General features: G+C 43.0%; 1 long non-coding RNA gene across 1 annotated transcript in view; it reads left to right on the forward strand.

Moving 5' to 3' along the window:
* Positions 1 to 20,571, forward strand: part of LOC137853355 (uncharacterized) — a 272,934-nt gene that overhangs the window by 71,034 nt on the left and 181,329 nt on the right. The window contains exon 2 of the long non-coding RNA XR_011094412.1: positions 1,035 to 1,567. This is a non-coding gene — a long non-coding RNA (uncharacterized lncRNA). The remainder of the gene's footprint in view (positions 1 to 1,034; positions 1,568 to 20,571) is intronic.

Genomic DNA, 20,571 nt, shown 5'->3' on the forward strand with positions numbered 1-20,571 from the left:
TGCTCAGTGCCTCTGTGGAAGTGGAGGACCACAAAGAAAGCTGTGAAGCTCTGCTCTGTTATATCTATCCTTTTAGCTACTACTTCTTAATATCTATCATGAAGAGCTTGATTCTCAGCATAATATTTGTGCCAGATTTTGGGCTTTTGGATAGTGCAGTGGTGGCAAGTAGTTACTCACTGGGGGACACGGATGTCCACAAGAGAGTGGAAGACACTGGGGTCTTTGGTGGCTGGTGTGCAGGCAGAGAGAAAGGGCTGGTTATTCAGGAGAAGGTCCATGTGTACGATAGCACTGCCATCACCCCTAAGGCTCCTTGTACCTTGCTTGTTCTCACAGAACAGGGTTTTGAAAATGCTCTTCCTGGTAGTGGGAGGCTCATTTGCTCAACTCAAGGCCAACTGCTCTTTTTTTCCACCTGGTTTGGGGGTAGGAGGGAAAGAAAAAGATGGAGAAAAAAAAAAAAAGAAAAAAAAAAGAAAAAAAAAAAACAGGAAAGAGAAGAGCAGCAATATTTTCAGTGCAGTCCTTGCCCAGCATGCAGGGGCTCCTGTCACAGCATCAGCTGGGGGAGAAGAAGGGAAGGAGCAGCATCCCTCGAGATGTGTCCTTCCTCTTGCAGGGCTCCCACCCGCTGCTTGCCCATCCTTCAGCAGACCAAATCTAATGTTAGAGCACCCTCTGTTTGCACATGCAGTTTTCTATCAGGACTTTAAGTAGAAAATGCAGGGCTGCCTGCCTCCCTCCCCTCAATTATTCAAGGGAAAGCCTAATGTCATGCTTCCTTTCTTTTAACCTTTAACTCAGCCTAGATTCTTGCCACACGTGGTGCCTTCTTTCCATGACATGATTGATGTACAGAGGGTTTCCCTGTTATCTCTTACCTTCATCTGATATTACAGTCAGCACTTGTCAGTGTCAGAAGTTACATCTGCCTCTTTAGCTGTGGCAGGAGCCCAAGCTGTGTCTTTTGGATGGGACTCCTCCATGATTCCTTTCCAGGTTGTCAATTAAGCCTGTCATTTTCATTTCAGTGTGCCTGGCTCCTGCACTCTGAAGAGGATGCTCCGCTCTGCTCTGCAGCGATGCGCCCGGGAGGACAGCAGTTAAGATGTGGGCCTTATTTTCCTGCCCAAATCCCGCAGGGGAAGAAGCGATCCCATGCTATTCGTTGTTTTGAGATTATTGAAGAAACCACTGCTATTGAACTAGCAGGGGATCTTTCCTTCTGTGACCTTTGCCAGAGCATCTGATTGGTATGCCCCAGCTGCAGGCCCTAATTTTCTTGGGAAAGTTTTAAGATCATCTGAAAAGCAACCATCTTCTTTCCTAGCCCTTAACTGACTTGTACGGGCTTTTCCTGGCCTTTCCAACTGCAGTGTGAAGGGGATTGTTTGTTTTCTTTTTAAATGCTATCCTGCCTGCCTCCTCTTTTTTAACAAAACTGTACGTGAAGACTCGCTGTGTATCGAGCATGGCACATGGACGGAGTGGCTGCTTTGAACTACTTTCGGAACAATGGATTCTGCTTGACTGATAATGAAACCATGGGATAGACCTCAGGGAGGTGAGTCATATGTTAATTTATTCTTGAAGTTTCCTTAGTATGTTAAAAGCTGTGATCTTTCAGAAAAATCTCTTATTTCTATTTTTTTTTTTTTAATTACTTCCTGGGGCCATGGCAGATGCTGTTTGGAATGACACCCAATGAGTTGTTCTAATGTAGTCCAGTGCTCGATTGGCATTCTCCTATTGTGCAAATATTTTTGGTGGTACTTTTCCCGCAAAGATATTTTATTAAGTGCGGCACATTGTTATACACATGTGGTGCTATGGAGCCCCCGAATATGCATGGGACATAGTGTTGAGCTGCAGGAACACAATAGCAGTGAGTCACTGGAATCCCTTGTTGGTCACAAGAGTTTGAACAACTGCAGTGATAATCTTTTGAGACAATGTACAACTCCAGTGGTATTTGCGATCTGCTCCATGGTCTCACTCAGTTAGCTGCTTCATTGGCTGGGCTTTGGGGGTATTCTAATCGTGTTGGCACAGTCACTTTGATTAACGGTGACATGCAACTTGCAAGTCTCTGGGCTTGCGCCGACCTCAATAAAGTTGCGTGCTTTATTTCTTTTCAAACTTCATCAGCTTCCTGAGGGCACAAGAAAAGTTTCGCACAGCTTTCCATGGTGGTTGGTGAATGTGGAAGTGTGGGTTTCAGGGGAGCATCTCTGCTTCTCTGTATGTTGGAGGCTGAGAAAAAGAAAGTGTAAATAAAATAAAAAAGTGAGGGAAGGGATTCTTAATTATATGTGTTTTTCTTTTGTTTCTTCATGGCCTTCCCAGTAGGTCCCAGTTCAGCTTTTAGCCTTGCCTTTAGTTCCCTTTTTGGTAAGATGGGAGAGTTGTCCCATCAGAGAAGTTTACAAAGCTCTGGTTAATATTCACCTGTTACTTCTGCAGTATGCATTTAAGAGGCGTGCCTAAAGCCCTCTTGATCCTATTTAATTTCTGTAGCACTCTGTCATATAAAGAAGAGGGAGGTTGCTTTCAGACTCTATTATAAACAACCTTGCAGGTCTTTTGGCAAAATGGGTGGAAGCTTAATTCCTGTTATTCCCCAGACCAGAAAAAAGTTCAATAGCACACGTTCCAATACGAGGAACCTGATGGGATATGAAATCCATGTGGTGGTTTTCGTAATGGTTCTTCCTCTGCAAGTTGGCTCCGGACCATATTTCTCAGTCCTCTGCTGGTATTTTCTAAGGAAATACGATGTTTGCATTGGCCGTCGCCTACTGCCATATGGTCCTTGAATGCCATCTCCACCGCTGAAAGTAGGGGTGGAGCTCACAGCTCGGTCGAGCCAGTCGGGTGTTTAGCTTGGATACTGCGAAAGACAAAACGTCCAGTGCTGAGATTTGGAATGGGATGGGGTTTTGGAGAAGAGGTCTACATCTATCCAACGTTTTTTTATATGGTTTGGATTGTGTTGTGCCCCCAGCCGTCAAAAGTGTTATAACAACAGTGGGTTTGTAGGTCCATGCACTTAAATACAAGGTGGTTTTCAGGACACGTTTGACTAACGTCGCTGTTTCTTGAAGCCTGAAGCTTGTTTCTTGGAAAACTCTTTTTCCACTTTCACTCAGCCCTGCCTCATTCTACAGGGGTAACCAGCTCAGACATGCTTTTCAGGGGAGTTGTCCTTCAAACTTCAGAAAATTCCTGTCCCCTCTTTGTGATATTGTTGTTGGGGGAAGCCTCACGCTTCCATTTTTCATTGAAAAAAAATGTTGCTCAGAATAAACTGAACATTTGCTTCTTTGACCCACTTTGCCTAAGAAAAAAAAAAAACAAAAAAAAAACTTTATTGTCCTTAAGAAAAAAAATAACTTTCTTTAGTCAAGACTTATTATTATAATCTATTATTCTCCAAAAGAATTTTGTTTGTTAGTGATTACTTTGAGTATTTTAGCCATAGGATCTACATTTTCAATCTTTTCTGGTAAAGGAAGGGAATCGCCTTTTTAACTTGCTCTGCCTACTGGTAAAGAGCACATTAGCTCCTTCTTGATTTCTTCATGCTGTCTTTTTCTGTTCCGTCCTCCTTTTCTCTCTTCATTCACAAGACCATTTGGATTTACGTCTTCATTTTAGCTTTAGTCAAGTTACAGCAGCTGCTGTCTTGTCATACATATTAATTTGACATTGTTAATCCTATACAAACACATTTCTGGTATTGACTGCTTACGAATGCAAGTCTGTAAGTGCATTAATGCAAACAGAGTTTGTTAGCCCGTTAGTGACTAAGTCAGTATTTCACTTGACTCTCCTAAGTCAATAGTTATTGCACAGAATACCTATTTTGCATGATAAATTACTGGGGTCAGTGAAAATTAAGCATGTGGTAGCTGTGGAAATCATCTCACATTCAGGTGTGGGTGCATTATATCGTTAAGATGACAGATTCTGTGCCTTTCTTTGTCACAGTACTCTAGCTGTAAAATGAGGTATTTGCTTGCTGTGAAGTTGCACGTGTGGGTCTACCAAGGGACATTGGACATTTGGACGATGCAGTAAGGGAAGCTGCATGAGTAGCTGCCTCAGAAAGTGCTGACTTCTTTAAGGACAGAGCTTAAAAAAAAATAGAAAAAGGAGATGCGGAGTTTTCCTTTTTTTCTTTGCATGTTTTCAAAATGAGCTCTAAAAAGATACGAGTCCTAAAAGCCACATTAGAGATGGTTGCAGTGGTACTTAATGCCCTCTGCTGCCTTCTTTGCCTACTGCTGCTTGGCAGCTCTCGCTCGCTTACGTTGGCGGGCTGCTTGCTTTTGTCAGATGGGTGTGGGGGCTCCTCCTGGGTACGCAGAGAGCCCGGGGGAATTCACGGGTGTCACCTCAGGGGATGGGGCTGTCCCTCAGAGCTCCTTTTGTTACCTGCTGGTACCAGAGGAGTGCTGCAGAGGGAAGGAGTGCTCGGTGCTCTTGGTTTTGCCACCCACCTGTGCAGTGCTGGGAGGGAGCTGGGTGGTTGGTGGTTGGTGTACGAAGTTGTGTCCCAGAGGAGTGTGATTCATGGCAGAGGAGCCCTCAGAGACCCCTGGCGTGGCTTAATGGAGCAGTGCCTGAGAGCAATTGCCTTTAATTTATCCTGACCCTGTTTAGAGACGCTGACGAGGATTGTTTTCCAGGGAGACGGCGAGAAAGTGAGGAAATCTGGTTTGGTTTGAATTGACAAAAGCAGGGAAATAGAGAGTAAAGGCTGTCATTACCTCCCTAACTCTACTCTGGCCTGGACCGTCGCAGACTCATCTGTCACCCTGTAAAACAAGCAGTCCTTGAGCAGCCCTCCTCTGGCTGCTGCCTCGGGAGTGAGGGCTGTGGGCAGCCTGGCAGAGTGAATCAAAGGCAGAGGATGCTTTTGTCAGCTGAAGCTAGAATTGTATTTCATTTTAACAGAGGGTATTTTCATATTGATGTGCTTTGGCTGGGAGTTCAGCATGCACTTGCATCTCGGCACAGCCGCACTGGAGATGCTGGATGGGAAAAGAAGGCTTGAGGAGAAAAGGAATTGAAAATGCTGAAAAAAAAACAACCAAAGCATTGGACGGCACGGGCTGCTGAAAACCCTGTGCATGAAACCCTGGCTGCCTTGAAGTGGCTGGCACTGCTCCCACTGAGCTCAGTAGAGCCGGGATTTGGCCATATATATTTACTCTGATTTGTGAAAAGATCAGTCGTCGTGGTATCTAAGCACTGAGATACGCTATTTAGTTACAAACAATCATTTTAAGAGCGATGCCAAAATCTACACATGCATTATACTTGGAGATTAAAGAACATGGGGCTTTGGTTGCATGTGCTCCTCCACTTGTAATTATTCTCCATCCTGACCACTGCAGACCTCCATGCTGGTGGGCAGAGGGGCTCCAGGCTGGGACAAATCAGAAAGATTACGCAATGCAGTAACAAGCTATAAATTAATGGGTTTTGCTAGGGTGCCAGTAACTACCTCAGTTTCCCTGTCAGCCCCAGAGGAATTAATTAATTCCTCGGGGTTTAGTCAGCCATTGCAGGAAAGAATTTTAATCTTATTTATTTTTTTTTTTCCAACCATAGCTGGTTACCTTGCAGTAACTCATCCAGCCCTGCGTGCTCTCCACTCTGATGGTGCATGACAATAACGTGTTGCAAAAGAAAGCTGATTGGGTTCAAGTGAAATCTATCCCAAGGAAAGAGTCTTTGGAGCAGCTGGTTCCATTTATATATTTTATTTCTGAAGCTCATGAGCGTTCCAGAGAGAGATGGTATAATTGATTTAAATCAAATTAGGAAACACTATACTTTTTATTCTAAAATGCACTTTTCTGGCATTCAGTTGGGTAATGCATCACTCACAGGTAATGCAGGGTGAGGCTGGAGAGGCTGAAAACTATTCCTTCCTGGTGTGCAGGCCGTTGCTACACGTTCTTGCCTTGGAGCTGAAGCCAAAGTTGCTGCCTGTAACAGAATTATCGCATCATTAAGGAATCAAGGGTCCATTGCTTCAGGTGAGACACAAAATCTTATTCCTGCAATTTCTCGGTGATGAGAAATCACTGAGAACAAGAAACCCGTGTTTTTGGAGGAGCATTTCGGTTCTGTTTCTTTCCAGCTGAAATTAGAGGCACATTGAACAAATAAATGGCAAAGAAAACAGAGGTGTGTTTAGGAAAAGAAATGGATAATACTGGGCATTCATTGTACTGCAGGTTGATCTGCATTTTAAGAGGTTCAAAATTTTTGTTGCTTAATTGTTTTAATCAATTGTGACTGAGTGTTTGTTGAACTAGGAGACCTCACAAGCGTGTCAAAAGCTTGTTCGTGTGTTTGTTTTCCCTACTAACTCCTGAACTGGCCAATTTAAGCCGGATTTTATGCAGGTAATGAAATTCCTGTAAGTTGCCTGAAAACTTGCTGCCGAGCAGTAGGAAGAGGGTGCAGCCTGCCACCCAGGCTGGCCAGCTGGGATTTGTATTTATGTGATGTGCATGTGTGCAGCCGTGATCAGCCCCACGTCCAGCTGCACGGTGGAGGACATGGGAAGGGGTTGCCAGTGATGGGGTAGGACGCACGTGCCAAGAAAATGCCTGTCTTCAGCAGCACAGCCAAAGAACGTTTGTGTGTTTTAATGCACTAGATGGGAATCTTGTATCACTGTTCTGCAACATATCTGTAACTTCACTGTTCCCCCAGACTTGTTTGAAGCAGCCCATGGAAGATGTGCGGATGCCAAGCGCCCTGACCTTGCTCGCACCATGCTGCTGGGTTTGAGGGTGCTGCAGCCTCCTCTGACTCATGCCCTGGGTTGAGCTCCGGCACAGTAGTTTGGGAGCTGATATTGCAGCCTGAGAAGCAATTGTACCTAGAGGGATATTGCTTCATCAGGGGATGAGTATTACTAGCTTTGAGGAGCTTGTCATTATGAAACACCCTGACAACAGATTTATATTTATTTACTGGCAGCCACTCAACTTGAATGCGAACCTCTGAGTAATGTCAAATTTCAGAACTGCGCCTGCTTTTCTACAGAGTCCATGTGCTGGCTGCCTGTACGTTTATGCAGCAACTCAGTTCTGCAACATTTTCCCCTTGTGTCCCTCGTGGTGGCAGCTCCTGCGTGCCCTGGGCTCATGGCATTAGCTGGCTCGCAGCCGTGCTGTTCAGGTAGGCAGGTGAGCGGGCAGGGGGCCCCAGAGGGGAGCGCCTGGCTTTGGAAATCACTTCACTAAAAGGCCTTAGTGCAGCTGCTTTGTGGACCCAACTGTCCAAAGCTCAGCGTGGGATGGAGGACTTCTCAGTGGTTCTCCTCTGTTTTTACTTTCCATTCCAGCAACAATTGTTCTGTTCTGGTTTGAAACTGAGCGCCTGCAAGGTGTGTCTGGGAGCTACACCAGGAGCTTTTATGTGCTCTCCTTAGAGGAGGCCCTAGCAGTGCCGATACACCCAGATTCCCCTCACGGGCTCTGTTGGCCTTGGAGAAAACATTTCTCTTGGGCTGTGGAGATCTCAGCTCCTGCTGCTCTTTAATCTGCACTTGTTTTGGGGAGACCTCCCAGGGAGCTTTCTTGGTGGTGACTGAGGGGCTGGCTTTAGAGAGGTCACTGGGAGGATGGGAATAATCCTTTCTAATCGCTCATACCTAAACTAGCTGGCTTTGAACCTGCTTGTAGTTCAGTATCTTATTGCCAATACTTAGAGCTATCTCATGGGGTCTGCCAAGGGGCATCATAAATGAAGTATAAAATGCATCATGCCAGTGGTTTAAAACACAAGCCCACAGCACATTTCAGGTAGTGATTGAAAAGTACTTGATGGGCCACCTCCGTTTATTTCAGCTATTAAAAGCTCGTGCACACAGCCACTCTCAAGTACTGATGCCATCAAATGTGGTCAACACAGACAGCTCAGCCTACAAAAGTGAGCCAGAAAGGGCATTAAAATGCTTAGTCTATGACATACTTCCTTATTTTTGTCATTTTGACATTTATGTGTTGTATCGTTGAGGATTTTGAGAAAGAAGACCCAATTCCTGAACCAAACTTAACCGAGATCTTCAGTTTACAATGCTGCCGCCGTCTGTTTTGCATTTAATTCAATTTGACCACCTGCATGCTGTTAACCTCTGGAAGGTTACCGCGATCACAGTTGTTGTTTGTTTAAAAGTTTTGTAGCTCAAGGAAAATATTAGTAACCAGTTACTTAACCTACAGTGTTTACTGATCTCACTGAACTTGCAGATGCAGCTTTGCTGGCCAGTGAAAACTGGGAGTCATCTGGTGCCAGTAATAGCTTGCACTTATTTTTCAGACAGCAATAGGTTGAGCAATTAATAGGAGAACATTCTTTTTTTCATAAATATGCTCTTCGTCTGTTGGCTATTTGTGCTTGATTTCAAAATCCAAAATGTAACTTAGTAGATGTGGAAGGTAGTTATCAAGCCAAGCTTTCAGAGAGGCATGCTCGAGCTCTGAATGCTGCTGATTACACACGTACCTCTGGGGTTTTGCATGTGAAAACATACAGGAATTGGGGAGGCGATTTAAGTGGATAAGATGTGTTCATATTAACATTCTCTGACCAGGAGTATTTAAATCGATGCAATGAAGCATTTTACTAACTGAGAGCATTCACAAATTAGGAATTACTTTTTCAAAAGCAGCAGACTTCTTTTTTTCTGTATATGCGTATTTTTGGAAGCTCTGGAGTTCACTCAGGTGAGAATTTTTTTCTTTCTTTTCTAGCAAAGAATATACATTTGCTTATTTTAAGTCTCATGCAACCATTTGATTCTTAGAGAGCAACCTCTGCAGTGAACGCACTAAAAATTGCAAAGGTTGGCAACACATCTATGCTTAATCCACAACATACGTGTGAGCTAGACACTACTTGCTTCTCAAATCTAGAAAACTCGCCCATAGAAGATCATTTGTTTTGCAAAACCTTGTACAGAAGCAGGAATGTGACCAACCAATGCTCCCATGCATCAGCTGCAGAGCACCAGCCTGAGCCTGTGAGCAGAGCCCCTGTGTTTCCTTCAAGCCTATCCTTTCCTGAAACAGAGCAAAATGTAAGGAGCTGGTGACTTTTAAACACTTAAGCTGTGAGTCCAGATGCATCCTTATTAGAAGAGCTTAGCACCCATGATATAGGGAATGTTCTCCAAATAGATGACAAGCGTTTGGCTTTATTGCCAGTAGCACCTACCCTTCTGATTTAGGGATGCTCCGTTGGCATGGGCTGTGGGAAAAGGCCTTTTCGTGTAGGACTGACCTGAGGCAGGAGATGAGGGAGTGAGTGTTATTCTTCCATGCAAAATCATGAATTTTCTATAACAAACCAAAACCAGAAACGTTTTGGTCTAAAATAGGGAAATTGGTCTGGAGCAAGAATATATGTCTGATGCGCCTGGGATTTACCCCTTTGCTTGGCACCCTGGTGCGTCAGGCCAGCTGCTCAGTCTGCAGGCGATGGGATGTGTGACATTCAGCCAAGGAGCACTGCGGCAGCATTTTGGGATGCCTTTAAGAAAGGGAATTTAGTTTCCAAGAGCAATTTAGAGCACTCGATGTCAACACCTTCTTCAAAGAGACGGTATAGTTGAAAACCAAATTTTCCGTCAAAAAGCCATGAAGTCAAACTTTCTGCCAACATGCTCTTAACCTCACCACTGCTTTATTGGGTTTTTGTTTGTCTGTGTGGGTGTCTGTGGGGACAGTCAGGCATGTGGATTCAAATGAGCTGTTCAAATAGATTAAACAACTTTAAACCCCTCTGTGGTCTTTGGAAGTGAATTAGATTAAAGTGAATTAGGGCTATTTTAATTCTGAATGAGTGAGTCCACATGGGCTTAATATAGTTGTATATAGAAACCCACATTAAAATCACATCCTTAGTTAACTCAGATTGTTTCCCTTGTAGACAAACCTATCCTGTCTCTTTATTTCGCAGTACATATGGAGCTTGCTTCACCCTTAACTTGCACTATTGACAAGCGAAGAAACTAAATCAAAAATGATATCACTTCTGTGCTAGTAGAAATGGTTACGCAAACAATAGGTCGGTAATGCATCTGGCCCGTGATGTGTCCAGAGAAAGAAGCTGGGTCTGAATAGCTTTTAGCTATCATCACTGAAATCAACAACACTTGCCAGAAGAGAGCCTTCAGCATTAATTCCATAAGCTATAAATTATTACAAGGGTCTGATTCCTTGGAATGAAATGCAAGAGATAGATGGCACAGAAATATTATTAATGGATAGTTTACCACATTCCTAACTGCACTGACTTCATGAGAATACTTTATATTACTATCTGGAATAGCAATACTAGGGATTTATTAAAATGACTGAGTACTCATTGTTAGCTAGAATACCATACTATATTGGAAACATAAAGTATTCTGCATCAAAGCATGTAATCTACATTTTTCCTTTTCATCCTTAATTTGATTATGAACTATTACTGCGCTTTGCCATAAAATAGGAAAGTTGTACGTTTTGATGGTTTCTCAAATGCTGATTTTACTTTCTGCACAAATACTTCGTATCTTTTCAGCATAATTATTTAGCAGCCATTTCGGGTTAATTATTGTCATTAACAATATGAGTCCTATGAGGGAATATCAATTAAAATATGCACAGCTGAACTTTCAAATGAGTAAATAATTTAGTTTTTGAAAATGACTGGAAACAGCAGGGTAACAGTCAAAAGGGGAACAATTATTTTAATGCTTATTTGACAAATGAGTAATTTTTACAGCAAATTAGTTTCTTATCATAGCACCCCTACTGGTAACAAGAGAGAAACTGTTAACACGAGTTTTAAAAATAAAAGCTGCTAAGTTATGCATGCAAAGTTAAGGAAATCATTTGTATGAAGAAAAGGTGATTATGATACACATTGTTAGCTGAAGAATGTTGCCATGGGAATCTAATTAGGGATATAAATCACACAAAATTATGTGTATATATAGGGCTGGCTACATTAAAGTGATATGCACATTTATACATCAATTTCGTTCCTCATTGTTGAAGTATTGAAGCACTGCTCTTTCTTCTTGACCCCACTAAGCAGTTATGGCAATTGAAAGTTAATAAGTTGGTGGAATTGCATATAAATAATAACAGCAAGCAAAGTTAACAAATGTATGGAATTTCAGGTTTGAACGTACAATGTCCATTCTTTTGCATGACAAAAAAGGATGTAGAAAAACTTGGCAAGGTAGGGGCAGGTGTTATTCCTGGTTTGGAGGAAGTTTTAACACACACTTTGGCTTTTTTGGCGTCCTGGGTTAAATATAGGACTATTCAACAGAAGAGGGAAAATGAGGAGGGTCAAGAGGAGGAAGTAAGAAGGTTTATAGAAACCAGAGCTACTGAAGTTTGGGTTGTTTCAGGAACACTGAAAAGATTTTTCAAGGCCTTCTATAGGAGTTAAACAGATAAGGAATTTCAGCAAAGCAGTCTTCCACGTTTCTCTTTTTCTTCTGCCCTTTTTCATTTCTGATTTTGTGTTCAGCCTGATTACTACCTGAAGTCAGCACCAGCGCTGCTGCTGTTTTCCCACAACTGCAATTTGGAATAAGTAGGTAGTTTTACAGCGAAGCAGGGATTGCCAAGGACAATTCAGAATTTGTCTGGCTTCAGTGATTTTTGGATCCATCTATGAAGTGCCCAACTGTACTGCCTACTACCAAGTTAGAATTGTGCTTGAGAAGCTTTCAGAGCTGCTGACCAAACCTGTAACGATGCTGGGGCTTGCTGATGAAAATCACAGAGCTCTGGATGTCTTACTGCTGGTGAGGCCATGGCACGGTAAGGAATTGGAAAGCAAAGCAGGGGAGAGGAGGGAAGAAAAGTGTTTTTTTTTAATTTTTTTTTTAATTTTTATTTGCACGTTGATCTAAGCTTAGCACAGAAATTAGCTGAACCCTGCATCTCTGAATGTGGTGACACAGGAAACCTGAGCCTCCGCTTCCTGCTAGAAGTTGGTGATTGTCTCTTCTCAGCAACTGGCCACGTGCAATTTCTGCCTCTGTTACCACCTCACGTTTTGCAGTCTGTCTTCTGCTCTAGAGTCACACTTCAGGACTTGGCTCTGGATCTTGCTGGGACCAAGCCTTTCTTTTCCATCAAGCCTCCATGCAACTAAGGGGATTGCAGTGCACCCGGTATGGTCCCACGCCTTCTGATGACATCCACAATTGAGCATATAATTAAGGGTGTAGATCCAGCGCTGTCTCCTTTGAAGACCTGCCAGAATTGCATAGCTGCTCTGACAGAGGTATTTCCTCACTGGGGTACGTCTTCCATATCTTTGTTTCAGTGGCTTAGTAAGACAGAGGGGAAGAACAATATGAGATGACGAGAAGCAACGTCGTGTCATAGGTTAGAGATGGGACGGGGCTGCTGATGGCTGGAACTGAGGAATGACTGTGAGCCAAAAGAGCAGCCTGTCTGATTGGTTTTTAAGAAATCTTTCCTTTTTTTTTTTTTTTTTTTTTTTTTTTCTGGGAACATTTGTTTGGCCTATTTAAGACAGCTTCACCCTCTTCTGGTTTGCCTGCTTTGCTGCGACACCGTCCTGCACCCCGACTCGAGCCACCATGCAGTTCCTCCCTGAAATCTCCCAGCGCTGAAATTCCATAGGAAAACAGAATGATGTCATTTAAGTCAGACCATAATTTTCCAGCTGTTGGAAGAAGGCATGTTGTGGTGTTTATTTCGCTACTTATAAAGATTTGTGGCGATGAGGGAAATATTTTACTTCCAAGATCATTGTTCAAGCAATTGAAACTGCTCATCTGGGGCTCTGTGCCCATAGCCTGGGGAGGTGGAAGGGATGAAGGGGAGGCAGATGTACATGCTGCATGTAGGTAGCTGCGTGTATGGAGCCTTGTAGGTGTTAAGGGATTGTTTTTTGCAGCTTTGTTTTTTTATGGTGAGAAGGAGGAAGCCACAGAACGGGCAGCCTTTCAGCACAGCTGTGCCCATGCAAACCTTTGGCATCTCCATTATTGGCTTTGCATTTGGTGAGACTTCTTGTGGATCAGGCAGGCTCTCACCTTGGCAGTTTCTCAGGTTGTTTCTTGTATCTAGTGTGGACCAGGCTTGGCCCCAGGCTGCTCGCTGTACTGTAAGCGAGGGCTCTGCAGGTGATGGAAATTGCTTATTGCGCTTCTGGTCAATGTGGATTTGAAAACCTCTCAGCAGAGCTTTCCAGAAGCAGCAAAGGCTTCTAGAGCCTTTGATCCTGCTGGAAGGGAAGGTCCTCTGAGGTTGTTTCAAAAACAAGAATAAAAAAGTCATTCTGTGGTTCCTAAACCCTGGATTTTGTCCTCTCTTACTGCTGCCCAGGCTTTCCCCATGCTTTACAAAACTCTTGTGCATGTGGCATCTGCAGAGATGGCCAGGTGTCCTTGTGCCAAAGGAAGGGAGAGAAAGGGGCAAGTGTCTGAGACCCCACATCGTTTGCTACCCTTGTTTGCCCACCACCTTCCTCGTTAGCTCTCAGGTAATGCAGTGGAAAGCAGGGCAGCTCCAGCACGTGAAGCCTTTGTCAGGCACTAGCAGCGCTTCAGGCAGGAAGCCCTGGCCAAGCTCGCCCTCCAGTTTGTCTCAGCACTCCAGAAGGGCTGGATGCAATAACGAACAAAAGCTTTTTGGATGCTGTTGTTGCTCATTTTTTTTCACTGTGTGGGTCTATTAAAGCATCGCTGCCTTTTGGGAGCTCAGCTGGAAGAAGAAAACAGGCCTGGAAAAAATAACTGCGTTATGTGAGACCACTGGCTACTGCTGGAACGGTGTCAGTTCGTAGCACGTTAGGCAGGTTCCCCGTGCATCCGCTGCAAAGCTTCTGCTGACAGGACTTGAGCCCTAGCAGTGAGAGCAGCCAACAACAGCAAAGAAGGGAAGGAAGAAGAAAAGAAGCTGTGGGCTCTGGGGATCCTGTGTGATCCTGGAGGCTGTGGGCAGCGTAACGTGGTAGGGAGAGAAAAGGAAACTGGGAACGCTCCCCTGATGTACCCCGCAGCTTGTAGGGTCAGATAAGAGGTTGCCTACGTGTAGGGAAGACTTGAAGGTGAGTGATGCACAAAACGGCTGCAGGTGTGATCTAGCACCCTGATTTTTCGTTGTTGTCAGTTCACGCAATTTAACTTCACTCTTTTCCCTTTTCACTTGCCTTTTCTGCAGTGCTTGGCACAATGTTTTCCACTTCCAATGCCAGGTTAAGGGAACAGAAGCAGCCCAGCACAGGAGCGCTCGGTAGGTGGATGGACACACGGTAGTTACCCCTCCCAGGCTACTGGAGTGTGCACAGAAGCAGAGCTGAAGTTTGTCATCATTGATCGGCTCTAGAAATTAAAACGACCTCTTGAACTTGACACATAAATATAGGCTCTTCAGCTTTTAACCCTGCTCCCCATTACCTCATCATATTTTACCATGAAGGAAACATATACCATAATGTATTCTTTGTCACATATGGTCCACACCCTTATGTAAACTACGTTTTCAGTCTTCTTCCCATGCAGACGCATTACCCAATAAGCATTCCTCAGACATGCCAGTTAACGCTTTACTGCTTAGCAAATCTACTGGATTAACACAATTACAGTAAAAGCACAGGACAAAATAAATATTCCCCAAAGAACCTTTAGGAGGATTTTGCCATTTCTTGGTTAGTAAGAGATGATCCCTCAACAGACACCAGACTGGCCCTGTTTTCATTTCTCTTATTTCATCCGTCCCAGCGGAGCAAGAAAAATAGATCAGTGTTCGGGCAACAGAAGAATGAGCAGCCTTGTATTATCTGTACTTTTTGCTTCAGTCTGCAGGGAAAGCTGAGAGTCAGGGGAAGAATCAGGGAACTTTGTGTTCAGCCAACTTCAAAGCCTTTGGTGTCTGGCCAGATTTGCAAAACTTAATTGTACATTTGCATTGTGTGTTGCAATACCTTGGAGATCTATGGAGCAGTTCTCGTTTGGCCCTATTGGGTGCTTGGCTACTCTAAACGTGCCCGTTAAACAAACACAGAGCTTCCACGCTCACTGTGCAGTGTCCAGTACCCCACACTCAGCAGTGGGGTGATCTCTTACCTGTCTCGTGGTCCAAAGGGAGAGATGAAGGGAAGCTGTAGCAGTGCTCCATCCCTCAGCCTGGACCCTCCTGAGATGTGTTTCCCCTTGGGTACCGGTATCAACACCTGCTGAAGCCAGCAAGGAGGTAGCAGAAGTAGGTGAGAACAGGTCATAGCTCTTCCCAAGTGCTCTGAAGCAACGTTAGCCATGTATCTAATCTCTTGACTTCTTCCTTTGTCAATATTTTCCTTTGAATCGTGTTGTGATGGAATGGTAACGCTGCTTTTTTCCTTCCAGAGACAGTGCTGGTGGATTTTTTCCACCGCTCTAACTTTTTGGTCCAGTTTGAGTCATTCAGGCTTGGAAATCTCCAGCGAGTTTGGATCTGAATGTGGCTGGATTGATCCATACTACTGCCAACACTTTTTTGGGGGAGAAAGAGAGAGACAAAAAGAAAAAAAAAACAACACTAAGGCAAGCATTGGATTTATAGCACTCCAGATGTCAGGGAAATGAACATAAAAGTGCAGATGCCTTATAGTCAGGAAGACTGTTCAAATGTATGCAAATGGGTGACAAGTTTATGTGAATATGGTTGGGGAAAAAAAAAAGGCAAGAAGAAAATGCTTAAATAATCACGTTCTTACTGCTGTGAGTCTTGAGCATTGAGTTTAGTGGAAGTCATGGTTGTGATGACCCAAAGAAGAGCAAGGCCCTGGTAAACATGGCTGGCTGGGCAGACATTGATTGATCTTAATGTTCTTGGACAAACCATTAAAGTGCCGTGAGTTCATAGCTCCTAACTTATGGGGCCTATTGATCAAGCTTTTCCTTGCACAGCAGTATTTAGATTATTCTGCAAATCATCTTCATGGCTAGCTATGAGACTTGTCTACAGTGTCTTCAGTTAGGACAGCCTAAATGTATGGGATTTAAGTGAGAGCAGATGTACTTGCATGTACATTTCACATATGAGCTTCTCAATTGTTTGGGGGTAACAAAACAATTCTCTCTGTCAAATGTGCTTCCAACTTGTGAATTAATTATATCTGCTTCCCCGCAAACTGTTTAGGAGCAGCTGGTCTTCCTGGCATCTTTATTAGCATGCAAAGAAGCTTCTCCAAAGTATGAAATGCCAAAAGGAAAAGCCTCTGGCTAAGTCCTACCGTGGATACTCAGAATTGGGTGGTGTCTGTCTGCAGCCAGGTGAAGGAAATAGCTGTCAGTGGTCAGTCTAAGGCATCCTTCTGTGCATTATCTTGATCTGCGTTCTATATCTTTCTACTGTTGGATAAAAACAACTGAAAATTATAGTCAAAAGCAGATATAAAATTAAGGAAAACTGATACAGTCTGGATAATCGGCTGCTAAACAGCTTGTATGGATCTGTGTCCAAACCCGAAGCCTTTAAATCAGGTTTCAAGCAAGCTAGCTTTTCTGGATATCTTTACTTACAATGCACAGGGGATTTCAGGAGGGCAACTGCCATTAATGTTACCAAGCATTACTCGGGTATGTTCTTTGTTTGTCCGTGAAGGAGAAGACTTGCCATATATGTAGTCCCATGACGCAATAGTAGAACCTTTTAAAAAGTTATTAAACAGGTAGTAAAATGCTTTTACAAAATACACTTTGATTTGTACAGTTTTTAGAAATGGCAGAGGACAAAACCACATCCATTAAATTCCAAAAACAATCCACAGAAGAAAAAAAAAAGAAGAAAAAAAAAAGCTTTAATTTACAATAGCTTGGTTTTACTATACAGGAAAGGTGAGAAAAATAATACAAGTTATACAGCTCACTTCTTACAAATACCAGCTTATATGAGCTAACACTGGCAGTTAACATCTTAGCTTTTTCTCAGCAATAAGCTACATCTGCAGAACTTATGGGTTGGGTTTTATAAAGTTCACAATTCAGAAATGTCTCTGTGCTAAAGGGCTTTGGCTCTCTAGCTCAGGGCAAGTTTTATATGCTACAGTCTGTAATCATCTTTGTTTCTAGAGAAGTATATGCATGGATCATGGATTAAAACGTTTTACTACGTGCCAGCTGGATTTTATTAGCTGAATAGATTATATCCTAAACAGGTCAACTACCTCTGATTTAAATGCATGGAGAATGGGAAACAGCATTTATCCATGCCGTGGGTTTATCATATGATACTGCAGCTATGCTTCACTCCCAGCCACTATCTGAATGGGAGAGCAGATTACAGGGTATCCGAAGTCAACGTCAAAATGAATCCCGATTTATTTCAATAGATGCAAGGGTTGGTATAAAGAAATAAATCTCCGCAGCCATTGGGATGATGAGAACTCGGTGCATTCTCAGCTGGTTGCAAACCCCTGAGTCTTTGAACGTGTTGCAAATAGAAATGGGCAGAGCATATCTGAAATAGCTGGAATAGTGGTAGGAGTGGAGTATTTGCTGGCATGTGAGCAGCTTGAGAGTCTATTCTCCTCCAGACACATCAGTTTACCAGAATTATTTGAATGAAACTGGATCGGATTAAATTAGTAAATCAGGAGAAAAGTAGAGAAGTGACAGGTTGGAATTAACAAGGTCTCAACCTTCACCGACAAGGTCTGTATTTGGGAATTTCAGTATAGGTTTACTAAAGCATCTAGACAGTGTTTAGATAATGTTTAGGTTTAGCTTTGTTGGGTTCAGTTGCTTGTGTGCATGTGTGTATTTCTCCGTGTGTGTCTATGTCATAAACATCAGTGATGGTAAGGGCAGAAGTTGCATTCCTTCATAGCTAAGTGAACAAATATGAAAGTGTTACCGTGCAGCATTCTAGCTGTGTTTATTCTGAATCAAAAATATTTTATGAAGAGGTAGTGTTTTTTTTTCAAACTGCTAAAAATAAGCAGGCTTGAGCATTCTTTAATCTCTATTTAAAATAAGCACATGAAAATGTTCCCTGTGTCTACCCTTAGATCCAAAAAAAATCCTTCCTAAATATTGTTTTAAATTTTCAATGCATTTAGAAGGTCCTCAAAAGTTTGTTCTCTGCACGAGACCTATCCTGCTTTATTTGTCAACAGGTGAGATCTCCATATAGTGCAGCCTTGTGGCTAAGAAGAAATCATCCTGCTGCAGTGGCATTACAGCACAGCTAGATATAACGGTGTTCTTGCTCTCCTTCCTTTTTGCAAGGCCGCCTCTTTGACCTATCCCTCTGCTAGTAACTGTGGTAGAGGGCAGCAGGAGGATGGGAGTGACTGGGTGTAAGGACACAGAAAATACAAGGTCAGGCATTCCTGGCCTTGCCAGTTACCTCTGCCCGTACTAATGTGTGCTTGCCTACAATGGAAACACAAAGTACAAACTATTCAGAAACCAGAGGAGAAACAATAGAAGAATAGGTAGGTGTAGTACCTGTGGATGGAAGGAGTTGTCCGAAGGAAAGAAAGAGAGGAGGGGTGGTGTTACTGCTACCTACTTGTCATAATTAGCTGTTATTAAATACGTGACCCAGCATTACGTTATTGTTTTCAGTAAGGCCAACCTGATAGCTATATAGCCACGCAACGGCTTCCCAGTGGAAGCAGGGGAAGCTATTTACTGATTTGCTTAAATCTCTGTTGAGCAAAGCAGTGGAAAATACTCTGTAGGAAATAATCATCCACTGGCAGGAGGCTGGGAGAGGTTACATAACAGCGATCATATTTCTGTGACAATGAATGATGCTGTTTATATAACATTCATTTCTGGTCATGTACCCTAGACTTTGCTTATTTTTGTCTCATCCTAAGATAATGCAGAAGATAAATTCAACTTACCGTTTTGGCCTACGCTTCCTAGAAAACAGTTAAATGTTTCTTGCCTAAATTTCTGAATGTAGGTATTGCGATGTACACAAATTCTCACTTTTCTTCAAGGCACGCTGCTTTTTCTGCGCTAGATTGCGAGCAGATTGTAGCATCTATCCTTTAAAAAGGGGGAAGGGGAGGGTCTTGGGAATTATGCCCGAGTCGGTCTAACCTTGATATTTGGAAAGATACTAGAACAAATTATTAAGCAATCCGTGTGTAAGCACCATCCAGATAATAAGGTGATAAAAAAGAGTCAACACACATTTGTCAAGAACAAATCATGTTAAGCCAATCTAATTTTCTTTCTTCACAGGGAAAGTGGCTTAGTGTGGATAAGGAGAAAGTGGTGAATGCGATGCATCTTGTCTTAAGCTAGGCTTTTGACACTGTGGCTCATATGGAAACTGCAAGGATTTGGCCTGAGTAACAGGGGATGGCCAAACTCTTTAAAATCCTGCGCTGAGAAAGTAGTTAGTGGCGCTCCGCTAAGCACCCTGCTAAAATGTGTATTTCCTTTTGCTTTCAGAGTGAGGTTAACTGTGGGTCTAGTTCTAGTTGATATTTTTATTACTGAAAAACGTAAGGATGGTGGGATTCTGAGAGGCTACAGAAGTTCTTCGGAAAACAGGATTAAAAACAAGAAAGAACATGAGATGTTGGTGAAAAAAAAAAAAAAAAACCAACAAACAAACATAACCAGCATGGTGACACTCAGATTATTAACCTGCAAGGTAGCATGCATACAATAATCTGTAAATATGCAGAGATGGCAGCAGGAGAGAAAATGGAGTTGTAGATCCTGGTGAGTAGAGCACAAATAAAAAAATAATACAATAATGGCATTAAAAGAGCAACTCTAAGCATGCAGTGTGCGAGCAGGAGCGGTGTGTGCAAGATGTCTCTGTTCAGTGCCAAGAAGTCGGAAGCCGGATTTTCAGGTCTGGTTTTGGACTTCTGAAAAGTGATGCAGAAAAAGTGGCTATCTTCCAGGAAAACAACCCCAGCGCTTCGAGATTTAGGAAATATATTCTGTGCTGAAAGATGGAAAGATTTGTGCGTGTTTATCTAGAAAAGATGTCTGAGGGAAGGCGTAAGTCTTCTAGTAGGCAGATGTTGTTAGAAAAAGGAGGCAGATCCATCACTTGGGATGTCCATTGAGTGTGGGATAGGAAATACCGTATTTTTACATGTTTAATAGAAGGCTCTGTAAAAACCAAACTGCGCTCAAGATTTAGCAGATCGGTGTTCTTTCTTGCTCAGGTTTAATGAGAAGTGTCACCCGCCTACCTCTCAGCAGTGCTGTTGACCCTGATCTTTGCTAGCTGCTATCTACCCTGATAGTCATCACGGCTCCATCTTTAATTTACTTTCTAAAGGTGCAGAGTATCAGTGGATTTACGTCCAGCCGTCGATGTTTTCAAAGGGTTGGACTTACCTAAGGTGTGGATTAAAGATGTGAAAATAGATTTGGAGGTTGGCTCTGCTGGCAGCAAAATAAGGCTCTTGGTTGTTTAAACAATGTCTGTCTAAACAGGAGTGTTCAGCACTGGAGCAGGTTACCTAGGGATGCCATGGACTCTCCTCTGAAGGTTTGAAGAAGTTTGACAGGCATCTGTCATGGCTGGA

The sequence above is a fragment of the Anas acuta genome, chromosome 3 (assembly GCF_963932015.1).
Source record: "Anas acuta chromosome 3, bAnaAcu1.1, whole genome shotgun sequence".
Classification (NCBI taxonomy): Eukaryota; Metazoa; Chordata; class Aves; order Anseriformes; family Anatidae; genus Anas; species Anas acuta.